The sequence below is a fragment of the Cnephaeus nilssonii genome (assembly GCF_951640355.1).
Source record: "Cnephaeus nilssonii genome assembly, chromosome: 5".
NCBI lineage: Eukaryota > Metazoa > Chordata > Mammalia > Chiroptera > Vespertilionidae > Cnephaeus > Cnephaeus nilssonii.
The window spans coordinates 31,836,026-31,850,371 of record NC_137076.1 but is presented as its reverse complement, the minus strand read 5'-3'; the positions used below and the strand labels follow the sequence as shown (position 1 = coordinate 31,850,371).

At 52.3% G+C, this 14,346-nt stretch overlaps 1 protein-coding gene across 5 annotated transcripts in view; it reads right to left on the bottom strand.

Annotated features, from left to right (window-relative positions):
* SBNO2 (strawberry notch homolog 2) overlaps window positions 1-14,346 on the bottom strand; it is a 67,617-nt gene that overhangs the window by 53,161 nt on the left and 110 nt on the right. The window contains exons 1-3 of one of the 5 annotated variants that reach the window (XM_079770894.1): window positions 10,873-14,276; window positions 10,319-10,505; window positions 2,263-2,431 (exon numbers count right to left, since the gene is read on the bottom strand). The exons of 1 other annotated variant lie outside the window; for it this stretch is intronic. The gene's annotated coding sequence lies outside the window, so the exon portion shown is untranslated. Of the gene's footprint in view, window positions 1-2,262; window positions 2,432-10,318; window positions 14,277-14,346 lie in introns of those variants that run through there. 3 more of the 5 variants (XM_079770895.1, XM_079770897.1, XM_079770896.1) reach the window with 3 other exon arrangements.

Here is a 14,346-nt window from a genome sequence, read left to right as displayed (position 1 = left end):
AGTTGCCTCTTTATTCCCGAGCAAGCTCGCTCATGCGGCCAGAGTCCTGAGCTGGGTCAGCAGTTCTAGCCAGCCCTGGCTGGAGGGGCATCTGAGACTAATAAAACAGAGCTGGGCCTGCCCGGATTGGTCAAACCCCTGGGGTGGGACAGGGGTAGGAGCTGCAGGGGCCTGGCTGTGGTTTTGCCCAGGTGGGGGCAGTGACTGGCCCAAGATCACACAGCCTGGAGAGCACTAATCCTGGGCTGCACACCTGCAGCCTGCTTTGCCAGCCCCAACTTGAAAACCAATGGCCTTCCCTGGAAACCCAGACCCTTGTCTGACTCCAGGACTTCGCACCCCTCTGTGAGAACATAGATGTCTCTCCCCCCCGACACACACACACACACACTGGCCGGGTCCTCACTCCAGACAGGTGTGAGCAGATGTCTGCTAAGACACTCAGTTAAACAAAAGCACCTCATGTCTTCTGGAATTCCGGAGCATCTTCCCCCAGGTACCAGCACTGGTTTCCCCCTGTGGACAGCACTCACAGGGCTCCTCGGGGTCTGGTGGGCACCTGCATGTGTCTCCCCCACCATGGAGAGCCCTGGGCCCTCCTCCCCATCCTGCCCTTCCCTGGTCTCACCCACCCATCAGCCCAGATTTCAGTGTTCTCCACAAGGACTCAGGGCAAATGGCACTACGAAGCCAGTGGCCCCAACCAGACAGCAACCACCACCCACTTCTGGGGCCTCCCCTGGGAAAATCCAGGGTGCTTGGAAGAAAGGACACAAATTGGCTGACCAATGGGTTCCCAGGTCTCAGCCTCAAAGAAAGCGCCACTCCTGTGCTCACAGGGTCCGAAAGGGCACGTTGCCCCCCAGCAGGGAAAAGCCACTGCAGGGTACTGCCTGGCCTGGAGAAAGGGCCAGCCTCACATCTACTGACTGAGGCCGGCCTCCGATCCGGCTCTGGGATTTCAATGCCGGTGACAGGCAGCCTTTCTTCCCTCCAGGGTCTGTGGTGCCTGGCCCCACAGCCCTCAGGTCCCAGCCCCATTTGCCTTGAACCTTTCTGAAGGGTCTACTGGGACAGACTCACCATGCCCTGCAGCAGATAAGCAGGTTCCCAGCTAAACTCAGTCCAACACCAGCTCCCTTGTTACACCCTGAAACATTCACCACCACCCCCAAACTGCCAGCAAACTTCATCACCGTCAGCTTCCAACCAGGCACTCTCCTGTCCTCGGTGCAAATAGATGGCACTAACCCCAGCCTGGGAGGCGAATGGACAGGTAGAAAGGACATCAGGGCAGGTGGGTCCAAGGCAAATTCAGGGAAGCAGAAGCCGGGTTTGCCCTAGACACACCTTTTACTCAATTCTTTTTCCCTTTGTAGAATCTTAATAATGTTATGCAGGGAGACACCCCACCGCCTCCCTGGCTCCTGCCTGACTGGCTGTCCACGCCCAGTCCCTCCAGGCCCCATCTGCCTCCTGCTCTGGGGTTCTGAGTTGCAGGGAAGCTCTGGTGGGCAGGACCTGCCTGGCAGCCTTGCCTTCCCCATCCACCCACACAGGCTGCTCCTCCGCTCACCTGTGGGGTGGGGGCCATCTTTGCATCCCCCACCCCACCCCCTGGCCTGTCCTTGTCTGCCGGGTTTCATTACTAACTCTGGTGACACTCCCACCCCAACATGCTCTGCCAGGTCAGCTGATACAAGCAAGGCCCTATCCCAAAGCTGAGGGTGTCTTCCCTTTTTGGGGCGCTGGAGGGGTCCAGGGAAACTCCAAGGAGTCTGGGGTCAGGAGTCACCAAGATGGGAGAGATCGGGGCCTCACAGAAAGGGAGGGGCTGGGGTCACGGAGGTTGAGGGTCACAAGAAGGGAGGGGTCAGGGAATCGCGGAGGAGAGATTTGGAAGTGAGGATCACCAGGTTCTGGGATGTCACCGAGATGTATGGGCTTAGGAGTCACCAAAGAAGTAAAGTTCGGGGTCAGCAAAAAGCACGGGATAGGGGGTCACCAAGAAGGAAGGCATCAGGGAATCACCGCTAAGCTGGGTAGGGGCTCGCCGCTCAGGCGCGTCGGACTGGGGTCAGAGAGCAGCGCAGGGTCGGGGGTCGCGGGAAAGGGCGGGGACAAGCCGCCGCGCTCCCCCCGCCCGCGACTCTCGGAATCCCGGAAACCCCGGCCCGGGGAGCCCGGGCCAACGCGGGCCGGGGAGCGAGACTCGGGCCAAGGAGGGGCGGTGGGGTAGGGCCGGGGGTCGGCTGGACTCACCTCACCTCATAGCCGGGTCCGGCCGCCTCCGATTCTAAGCTTCGCCGCGGCCGCGCTCACTTCCTGGTTCCGGGCGCCATCTTGGGGACCCGCGCACTTCCGGTCATGCCGAGGGGCGGGCCTTGTGGTGGGCGGGGCGCGGGCGTGGTGCGGACCGTGGCTCCTGAGCCTGTTGAGGGGCTGGAGCTCTCCATAGGCTCTGAATCTGGATTCCGACCCCGCCACCTACTGTTGAGACCCTGGCACGTAGCTTACCCTTGCGAACCTCGGTTTCCTCCTCTGTAACATGGGTATAGAACCAACCACTCCGACTTCCAGGCCATTTGTGCGGACTGTGCCCTCCCCTCGTGCACTCTCACCCCTGCCCTTAAGCCACTGGGGTGCTTGTACAACCCAGATCTTGCCTCGAAAGCCCCCTCCTCAGAGACTTCCTTGCAACCGTCTGAAATGGCCCCTGACCACCCAGTCATGCTCCCTCCCTTGATTGCCTCCCCAACAATTGTAGTTGGCTCATTAATCTGTTTCCCCATCCGAATAGGAGTTCTAGGACCCTGCCTCCCCACCCCCAACACGGAGCCTGTCATTTGGGTATCTGTGATGGGGGGAGGGGGTGTCTGGTCAGTCTCAGGGGTCCCCAGAGAGAGAGCAGAATCCTCTCCCGCAGGTTGCAGGGCCAGAGGGTTCTGAGTGGCTCTCATCCCATTAGGGCTTCCAGGGGCCTGATACATGAGATTTGGGGCACTGCCAGGAAGGGGATGGGGCCAGACTTTGGCACAGAAAGCAGTTTTCCTGTGACTTGAGCCCACTGGACTCACTATGGGGTGGGCTGGCTGGTTCAGGCAGATCCAGTGCAGGAGGCACAACTCCCTCCCCAGTTAGGTTATCAGCAATGAAGGTGCTACAACTCTTTCCCAGGACTCACCTTACCACCAGCCAGTGCCTCTTGAACCCATTCCAACCCCCTGAAATTACAGGTCACCTCTTCATATATTTGTTTATTCATTCAGTGAACTCTAATGGATGCTACTTTGTGCCCCCAGAGAGAACTCAGTTCTCAGCCCTGGCCTCAGAAAGCCTCCAGTCTAGGGGAGACAGAGCCAGACACTCTCATCTGCAAGATCAGGCCTTGGACCCAGGGAGGTGTGATGTCTCTGCCTAAGGCATCATGGAGGGCTGCAGGGAGGAGGGAATATTGGTGCTAGGGCTTTGAAGTTTAAGTAGGAGTTTGTTAGACACTCAAGAATAGGAAGGGTAGTCCAGGCAAAGTATAAAAGCTCTTTAAATGACTGGTCTGGTAAGGGAGAAGAGTATGTTTAAAACCTGTTTGCCCTACAAAATTCAGGCCAAAGACCCCCTGTGTCCAAGCCCACAAGCACAAGAGAGCAGAGGGGGGAACTGAGACCCAGATAGGAGGGATTTATCCAGAGTGAGTATTGCTTTGGCAATCTGGGTTCTAACCCTGACTTTGGAACTATTTTTCAGAACTAATAAAAATAAATCCAATTGAGCAACAGACACTGAAGATTCAAAAGGGTGAACAAGCTGATTTGGGGGATGGAGGGTGCCCAGTTGCATTTTCCCAGTTCCTCCTACACAACACCAACCACACAACTTTCAGGGACCAATGAAGAATGACAATGTGGGGCCCCTTGTTCCAAAAGGGTTCAGAATTTTAAGGCGGTGGCAGCAGAGATTAAACTGAACCAAGGCTCCTGACCCCTGAGTGCAGGGCCTGGGTGAAATTCAAGTCCCTCAGAGGCAGGGACTGGTGTTACCTGCATATCGCTAGTGGGGAAACTGGAGTGCAGAACTGAGGTCACTAAGAGTGGCAGGCAGGCGTGCACTTGAACTCTGCCACGTCCACCTTGGGAAACCATGAGGCCTTTACGGTAATTTCGCCTGAAGTGGGGGCAATTTGCCCAAGCCAGGGTGGGTCCAGCCATCTCAGCATGCAGGAATCTGCCAAGTCTGGGGATGTCTAGGGAATTAGTCAGATTCGGGGATTTCCAGGGAATCGCATGAGACAGCCTGGGAGAGCAGAAGGGACACCGTTCTAAAGCTCTAGCCCCAGCCCCGGTGCAGCTGTGTTTTCATGCTATGTGGCCCTAGAAAGTTACTTAATCTCTCTCTGCTTCTGTTTCCCTACCGGTAAAGTGGGGATGATGATGATAACAGTAGTTGTTTAAGCAGCTAAGTGAGTAGGGCCTAGTATTTAGCCATTAGGGTGTCTGCATGTGAGGCCTCTGGACCACAGGGTCACCTAAGTGAACATTCACGGATCACATGTGCCCAGGGCCCCATCAGCAGGGGGGGACAGTGCTCACACAAGGCCAGAGGTGCCCCTACTGTGACCAGGCTCTTGGAAGTAGGGTTGCCAGATAAAACACAAGATGCCCAGTTACATTTGAATTGCAGATACACGAAGAATACTTCTTTAGTGTAAGCATGTCCCAGGCAATGTTTGGAACATACTTACTTTAAAGAAGTAGTAGCCTTCGTGTATCTAAAATTCACATCTACCCGGGAGTGCTGTATTTTTATTGGTGAAATTGGGAGACCCAATGTGGGGAGATCACAGGCAGAAATGGGGTCCCGGAGCCAGGACAGGGGAGGCTTGGGGAGCAGCTGCCTCTCTCTGAGCCTCAGTGTCACCCCTGCTAAAGGGACATAGAAGACACAACACACAGACAGGAGAGGATGTGCAGTGAGCTTGCAGTGCAGGTCAGCTGTTTTAATTACTTCCAACAGCAGAAAACTTAAGACAGACCCGAAGGTCAGGTCCCCTGGGGCTTCCCTGTGAACCCACGAAATTCTTGGGCTAGCCTCAGTTTTCCCATCTGGGAGGTGCCACTGATTAAACCCCCAGCCTCAGTTTCCCTTCTGAGAAGTGCCACCCTGGAGCTCCTCCCCCTCCTAGCCTCAGTTTCTCTTCTGGGGAGCACTCTGGGGCTATGCCCATTTTGCAGTCAAGGAGACAGAGGCAAACTGAGGGCCCATCTAGGGAGTGGAGACTCTCAGACCTGGGCAGGTGAGGCAGGGCAGGTGGGCCTGGCCTAAGTGGGGGAGGGGACAAAGCCACTTCCTGTTTCTCCACATTCTGGAAAGCCCCAAGCCTTCCTGAGCAGCGGGAGCACCTCCCTCCAAGCCGCTCCCAGGCCTGGTTCCCTCACCACTTCTCCTTTCCACACCCACTTCCCCTCACTACCATCCCCTTACCCTGGCCAGTGGCTCCATTCCTGCCCCCCTCTTCCCAGTCCTTCTTCTTCTCCCCTCCTTTCCAGTCTCTTCTCCCATGCCCCTCTTTTTTCTTCTTCTCTAGCCTTAATCACACCCTTGCATGGTGCAGAAGACTGAGGCAAGAGCTGCAGGGCCTGCCCAGGTCACACAAGCTATTCTATGTCCCCTGACCTCACTTTCCCAGTCACTTTCCTTTTTTCCCTCCCCACCTCTTTCTCTCTCACCATCTCTGTTTGTCAGTTTGTTCAAACCTCTATCTCGGTCTTTGGATAGTCACCTCCCCTCTCCAAACCAAGCCTGCCCCACCTGTTTCAGCCACCACACTGTCCCTGTATCCTGGCCCACCTGTCACCTGCCCCAAGGGGTCTTCAGGTGGCTCTGGCTGGCAGGTTGCAGCTCCCTTGGCGCCATTCTGGCCTGGCCTGAGCCCCTAGCAGGATCCTGCCAGGCCCGACCAAGGCTGCCTCTGAGCCAGGGCAACTTCAGGGAACAGCTAACCCGTCCAACGGGTTGGGTTTGAGATCCACCCCAGACAGGCCTTACTGCCTCTGCCTGAGGCTGGGACACTCAGGCTGCAGGAGGGTAAATGTGACACCTGACAGAGCACCCCCCCAGGCTGGGTCAGGGCTGGGCCCTGAGGGTGGGGAGCAGGTGGGAAAGGAGAAAAATCAGCAGTCCACCAGCCAAGCCCAGAGGACTGTTAAGAACAGGGCACAGTACCGGTAAAGGTCCTCAGGGGGAAATGCATCAGCAAGCAGGGCATTAAGGCTGGGAAGGAAGTGGTGGGATCATGGGGGCCCCCAGAGAACTAGGAGGCCTTTATCCTTAGGGCAGTAGGGAGCCATGGAAGGTTATGGAGCAATGGAGTGGTATGGTCAGGATGGGGTTGGAGGTCACTGGATAGGACTGAGGGCCCACATCTCTGAAGCTCATCTAGTGGCAAGACTGAGGCCATGGAAGTTGACCTGCTGCCTGAAGCCAAGAGAAGCGGTCAGACTTCGGATTTCTTTCTATCAAGGGCCCATTGTGAACCAGGCTGGAGCTGAAGAGTTGAGGTGGGAGAGGAGGGAGGGCCCTCAGGATGACCCCTCACCCCCAACCCCACTCCAGAGAGGGAATTGACTTGGCTTTGTACCTGAACAATGGGAGTTATGGGGGGATTTAGAGCACCAGGGGAGATGGAGCTAGGATGTGTGTGAAGGGGTTGGGGCGGGGGGCGGGGTTCAGGTGATCACAGGAGGAGGTGGGTCAAAAGGTAGGGGAGGCCACACATCCATCTGAGAAGCATTTACTGGGTGCCTTTTGGGGCTAAGCCCCAGGGACACAATGGAGAACAGAGCCTACCCCATGATGTTCCTGGCCCACAAGGGAGTGCAACAGCCCTGCAGGACAGGACATTGATATGTTGGTCCTTCCTGGTCCTTCCATTGATATGTTGGCCAGTCCGTGTAACATGAGTACCAGGTGAGGATCTGAGAAGGTGAATGGAGCCTCCCTGTTCCCCCAGGCTTTACCCCACCCCCACCCCTTCTCCCTGAGCACTGACGTCACCTGCACTGGGACTTCCTGAACCTTCACCTTGGATCTGCCCCGCCCCACGGGAAATTCCAGGGCAGCCAGGCTGGGTGACTCACATCAGGTCCCAGTGGCGGGAAAGAAGCCAAACTCCCCAGTCCCAGTTGGGGCGTCCCCATCACAATCTGCAGAGCAAAAGCCAGAATCTGGGTTCCAACAGGGGAGATATTAGGGATGAGTGTTGGAGTTGGTTTACAATGCTTTTCCTCCCCTGTTGGTCATCTCTGTGCCCCCAGAGCTGCAAGTATGGTCTGCAGAGTGGAGCTTCAGTAGCAGAGTACCAGGGTTAAGACTTGGAGGGTTCAAAATCCAGTTCTGCCACCCAGTAGCTGTGTGACCCCCAGCAAGTTACTTAACCTCTCTGTGCCTCAGTTTTCCCATCTATAAAATGAGGACAACCATAGTAATTCTCTTGGAGGGTTCTAAAAATATATATGTACTAGAGGCCCAGTGCATGATTAAATCATGCATGTGTAGGGTCCCCTAGGCCTAACCTGCCATCCAGGCCACATCCACTGCCCCGCAAAGCCTAGCACGCTCAGCGGACACTGCTAGCAGCCTGCTCCCCGCTTTTGATGGTAGGGGGTCCGCTGGTGCTGGAGCGGACACACAGCTCTCCGCTTTCGATCGCGGGGGGGGGGGGGGGGGGGCTGTCTGTCCGCTGGTGCCGGAGCGGACAGACAGCCAGCTCCCCCGCTTTCGCTCCCCGCTTTTGATGGTCCGAAGCAGGACGTGGGCTCACTGCCCCAGAGGCCCCTTCTGTGCCGTAGCACAGCCATGGCGCAGACGCTGAGCTCACGCTGCCGCTGGCGACAAGAGCTCAGTGTTCCGCCGGCCCATTGGCCACCCCGGCCACCCCGAGTCCCACCCCCTGTGCCTCCCGCTGGCCCAATTGTGGGCTTAGCAGAGTGATGGTAATTTACATATTACCCTTTTATTATGTAGTATATGTTTTATTGATTTCAGAGAGGAAAGGAAAAGAAGAGAGAGATAGAAATAACGATGAGAGAGAATCATTGAACAGCTGCCTCCTGCATGCACTAGGGATTGAGCCCACAACCCAGGCATGTGCCCTGACTGGGAATCAAATCGTGACCTCCTGGATCATAGGTCGATGATCAACCACTATACCATACCGGCTGGGCTCTCTTGGAGGGTTTTTGTGAGAATTTGGTGAGGACCAGTTTGTGTTAAGTGCTTGGAGCAAGACTTGGGATGTGGTGAGGACTTCATGGTAAAATGTTTAAAGAGACAAATTCATAGCAACAGTACTCATAACAGTCAAGAAGAGCAAACAACCCAAATGTTTCTCAGCAGATGAACAGAAAAACACAATGTGCCTACCACACAATGGAATATTACTCAACCATGAAAAGTAGCGAAGCACTGACACTTACTACAATGTGATGGACCTTGAACACAGGGAGCTCAGTGAGGGAAGCAGACACAAAAGGCCACGCAGTGTGCGATTCCATGTATGTGGAATGTCCAGAACAAGCACATCCATAAAGACACAGGTTAGTGGTCGTCAGGGCCTGGGGGAGGGGAAAGGGAATGAACGCTGATGGGGAAGGGGCTTCTGTTTGGGGTGGTGGAATGTTCTGGAACTAGAGGGAGGTGGTGGCTGCACAACATTGTGAATGTACTAAAGAAATTTGAAAAAACAGTACTGAACTGTACACTTTAAAATGGTTAATTGTATATGAATTTCACCAAAATAAAAAAATAAGGTAATCAACCCTGGCCATTAAAGGAGTGATAAATGTCATAGCCGGGTTCTCCTGACATCTAATACTAATGCTGCAGACCTGCTAATGTTCAGGTTAGGGTTCTGGTTCTGATCAACAGGCCCCACACCAGAGAGGTTCTGTGGCCATTGATTGTGATCAGCTGTGTGGACAGCAGGGACCCTTGATCTGATGGAATGAGAAAGGGGTCTTGCCCTCAAAACCCATCACTTTGTCTAACTAACCCTAAGACAAAATCAGGCAAACCCCAAGCAAGAAAAATTCTATAAACTACCCAACCAGTCCTCAAGTCTGTCCAGATCATCAAAAACAAGGAAAGTCTGAGGAACCATCACACACCAGAGGGGCCTAAGGCAACATGACAACTAAATGTCAGGTGGGGTTCTGGGTCAGAAATGGGACATTAAGGGAAAACTAAAGAAATTTGAAAAAACAGCCTGGCCAGCATGGCTCAGTGGTTCAGCATCGACCTATGAACCAGGAGGTCCCGGTTAGGGCACATGCCCAGGTTGGGGGCTCGATCCCCAGTAGGGGGCTTGCACGAGGCAACAGAGCAATGATTCTCTCTCATCATTGATGTTTCTATCTCTCTCTCTCTCTCCCTTCCTCTCTGAAATAAATAAAAATATATTTCACACACACACACACACACACACACACACACACACACACACAAATAAACTGAGGACTTTAGGTAGTAATAATAATAATGTATAAATGACAGATGTCCCACACTAACATGAGATGGTAACAGAGCAAAGTAGGTACCAGGCATTTCTCCATATTTTTTGCAACTTTTCTATAAATCTAAAACTAAGCCTGTGTTAAAAAATAAAGTATAGGCCTGACCCATGTCCTTCCACTTGGTTATTGATCCCAACTAGGATGCTCTGCTTATGGAGGTGAAGCCCCAGGCCAACCATCTGCAGCTTCCATCTCCCAAACCCCTGAATGGGTCTTACCTCCCAAATTGGTTAGAATCTTTTGTTGCATCTCACAGAAACTGAAACTGTATTGTTGTTTTTTTCCTTTAATGGGAATTTTTTGCTCATGGAACTGAAAGGTCCAGGGATAGATGTAAATCAGGGGTTTTCCCCTCAGCGTGGCTGACATTTGTGATCAGATGTTTCTTTTTTTTTTTTTTAATATGTTATACGTTTTTATTTATTTTAGAGAGAGAGAAAGTGAGAAGGATAAAGGGATAGAAACATTGATGAGAGAAACATCAATTGGCTGCTGTCTACATGCGCCCTGCTGGGATTGAGCCTGCAACCTGGGCATGTGCCCTGACTAGGAATTGAACCTCTTGGCTTATGGGTTGATGCTCAATCACTGAGCCACACTAGCTAGGCGGGATCAGATTTTTCTTTGTGTTGAGCAGCACCCCTGGCCCACACCCACTCAATGCCAGAACCCCCAGTCATGACAACCACAAATGTCCCCAGACATCGCCCAGTGTTCCCTGGGGGGTAGAATCACCCCTGGCTGAGACTCACTGGCCAGCTAGTTTCAGGCTTGACTGGATCCAGGACCTTCAAACAGTGCATGAAGATTCATCCATCTCTCCATTCTCTTGGCTCTGTCATCCTCTCTCTTGGCTTTTTCCCTCAACAGTCTCACTTCTTGTGGAGACAAAGATGTTGCCAGCAGTTCCATCAGCTTAACAGCCCCAGCAGGTCAGCACTTCTTCCCAAAAAGAGGTAGCAAAAATTCAAGGGAAGGTTTTGATTGGCTCAACCTTGGTCACAGGTCCTTGTTCAATCAATTGTTGTGACCAGGCAATGAAAAACTCTGATTGATTAAGGTGGGGGTCACATGGTTATATGGAGTTAGCAAATGGAGTGAGTACCCTATGATGTCAGTCAATGCGGAGTATGCAGTTAGCCATTAGGGTGAGAACCCTCTGGACTGGATTGGAAGCATGGGGAGTAACCCTGGGCAGAAAATTCAGGTTGCTTAAAATGTTAAATATAGAAACACCATATAATCCAATAGCTCCACTCCTTTCAAATTCAGAGAACTGAAAGCAGGGACTTGAACACATACCTACCTGTACATGACTATTCACAGCATCCCGATTCACCACAACCAAAGGTGTATCCATGGACAAATGAACGGACAAACAAAACATGGTCCATCCATACAGTGGAATATTAGTCAGCCTTCAAAAGGAAGTACAGTCCAGCCGGGGTGGCTCAGTGGTTGAGCATCGACCTATGAACCAGGATGTCATCATTCGATTCTGGTTAGGGCACATGCCCAGGTTGCGGGCTCGATCCCCAGTGGGGGGCATGCAGGAGGCTGCCAATCTATGATTCTCTCTCATTATCGATGTTTCTATCCCTCTCCCTTCCTCTCTGAAATCAATAAAAATAAAATTTTAAAAATAAATAAATAAATAAAAAGGAAAGACATTCTGCCCAGCCAGTGTTGCTCAGTGGTTAAGCATTGACCCATGAACCAGAAGGTCACGGTTCGATTCCTGGTCTGGGCAAATGCCTGGATTGTGGCTCAATCTCCAGTAGGGGGTGTGCAGGAGGCAGCTGATCAATGATGTTTCTCTTATCATTGATGTTTCTCTCTCTCCCTCTCCCTTTCTCTCTGAAATCAATAGTAAGTAGTAAATAAGTAAATAAATAAATAAAAATAAAAAGGTCATTCTGCCCAGCCAGTGTGGCTCAGTGGTTAAGCACCAACCCATGCATGTACCAAGAGGTTGCTGGTTTGATTCCCAGTAAGGGCACATGCCCAGGTTGCAGACTCTATCCCTGGTAGGGGGCATGCAGGAAGCAGCTGATCAATGATATTTCTCATCGATGCTTCTATCTCTCTACCCTTCTCCCTTCCTCTCTATCTATTAAAAACACATTTTAGCACTAGCCGGTTTGGCTCAGTGGATAGAGCGTCCGCCTGCAGACTGAAGGGTCCTGGGTTCGATTCCGGTCAAGGACACGTGCCCGGGTTGTGGGCTCGATCCCAATGTGGTCAAGAACTCAGGCCTGGGGGCCCATTGCCCAAAAGGAACTGAGTGCTGCCAACAACCAGTGAGTGAGCTTGGAAGCCTTCAGATGAGTCCTCAGCACCAGAGGCACCATGACTGCAGCCTGTGAGATGTTGTGAAGCAGAAGACTGAGCTTGGCTTTACCTGGATTCCTGACATATAGAAACTGAGATCATAAATGTGCCTTGTTTCAGTGGCTATATTTGGGGTGATTTGTTACATAGCAAGTGCTAATGAATACAGCCTCCTCCTGTCTCAGGCAGGCATTCCAGGGTATCCCTTGAGTTGGGTGACATTTAGCGCGTGCCACCCTTTTACGTGGGATGCACAAGGGAGCATCCTGGGACATGCCCTTTGGGCAGCACAAGGATGTTGGAATATAGGCCCACAAAGTGTCCGTCCTGGTGCCCACGGTGGTGGCTGGTGATGGGGAAACCAGACCAAATGGACTCACGTGAGGCAAAAAGCAGCAAGGGACCAACCCAGATGTCTGATGGCATCTACTCATCCTGCCCACTCCTGAGATTCTTGTGAAATCAGAGTTGTCACATCTAGACTATATTAGATCCCAATGTGCCATCAGGATTTATCAAGCAGGCACTTTCTATGCACCAAGCCCATCAGACAGACAACAGAGCCATGAAGAAACAAATACCTTAAGTTAGTGAAATGCCAAGGAGAAGTCCTCAGAGATGAAAGAGCCTGGGGGACTTTGGGGCCTTCCAGAAGAGGTATGGGCTCAAGCATGATGCCCACACCACGTCAGGAGAAAAGAGAAGCTGTCCAGGCCAAGGGAAGAGCATGGGAAAGGCCGGAGGCAGGAGTGACACAGGAGCACTTTGCAGATGGTGGGCAGGGGTTGTGGGGAGTAGTCTGAAGCTCAGTCAGCCAGGACTATGAGAGATGGTCACAGAGATGCAGGGAAGTGACCAAACTCCAGAACTGTTTAAGAGGCTGCCTGGGCCCTGGTCGGGTAGCTCAGTTGGTTCGTGAGAGCATTGTCTCAATACACCAAGGTTGCAGGTTTGATCCCCAATCAGGGCATAACAAGAATCAACCAGCCCAGAAAGAAACTCACTACAGACTGATTCATTTGCCTGTCACCATAACCATTACTGCTTGTCTCATTTTGGGTTCTTGTAAGTGTATTTCTAATAGCACATGATCTCACTCATCTAGGGGAAATAATGAACAACATAGACTGATGAACAAGAACAGACCCAGAAACAAGGAGGCATGGATCAGACTGTCGGGCCTCAGAGGGAGGGGAGGGGAGGGTGGGGGTAAAGGGGAGAGATCAACCAAAGGACTTGTGTGCAAGCATATGAGCCTAACCAGTGGTTAAGGACAACAGGGGTGTGGGGGCATGTGTGGGGAGGGGTGTGGGATGGGAATGGGGGGATGAGGACAAATATGTGATACCTTAATCAATAAAGAAATTAAAAAAAAAGAATCAACCAATGAATGGATAAATAAGTGGAACAGCCCTAGCCAGTTTGGCTCAGTGGATAGTGTCGGCTTGCGGACCAAAGGGTCCTGGGTTCAATTCTGGTGAAGGGCACATACCTTGGTTGCAGGCTCCTCCCCAGCCCAGGCCCTGGTTGGGGAGCGTGCAAGAAGGCAACTAATCAATGTGTTTATCTCATATCCATATTTCTCTCTGTCTTTCCCTCTCTCTTCCACTTTCCCTAAAAATCAATGGAAAAATATCCTCAGGTGAGGACTGACAAAAGAACAATCAAACAATAAAAGTAGAACAACAAATTGATGTCTCTCTCTCTCCCCTTACTCTCTAAAATAAAAATAAAGATATGTTTATATATTTAAAAAAATAAAAAAGATGCTGCCTGGGTTCAAACCCTGTGACCACAGCGTCTTTGGGCCTCAGTTTTTCAGTGAGAAGGCAGGAATGGAGTGTTTAGGGCTCGTGGCCTGATGTGCAGAGAATTGGAAAAGGGAAGTCACATTACAGAGCGTGGAGGTCAGTGTTGTGGGTAAGACCCAGGCAGGCAGAAGATGCAGCTGACTTCAAGGGGCCTCAACCCCATGTCGGGGCAGGGCTGCCCTACCCAACTTCCTGGGTGTAAGGGACAGCAGACTGCTGGAATCATTTGGGTCCCCAGAACTGCAAAGCCTCTGCATGGTGAGCGCCCCCATCAGGATCCTGGGTGACCACCAGCTTATGGGGATGTGAAGTGAGCTCCTGAAAGAGAGGCAGCTCGGCATGTGGTGGAAGTGGGGACTATCAGGGTTCTATCCTGAGTCCTCACCCACCCACATCCATGGCCATGAGACTGCTGGCTGTGCCTCTCGGAGCCTCAGTTTACCCATCTGTGACATGAGGACAATAAAAACCCACTGCAACATCTCTGAAGATTGAACGATTTTTTTTAAATACCTAAAGCACTTCCAACATCGCCAGGAAAATTAGATCCTCCCACCCCAGCAAGGAAGGGGGGCTTTTCTGCGGCAGTGACAGATGAGGAAATTGAGGCAGGAGAGTGAAAAGGCGAGGCTACAGAC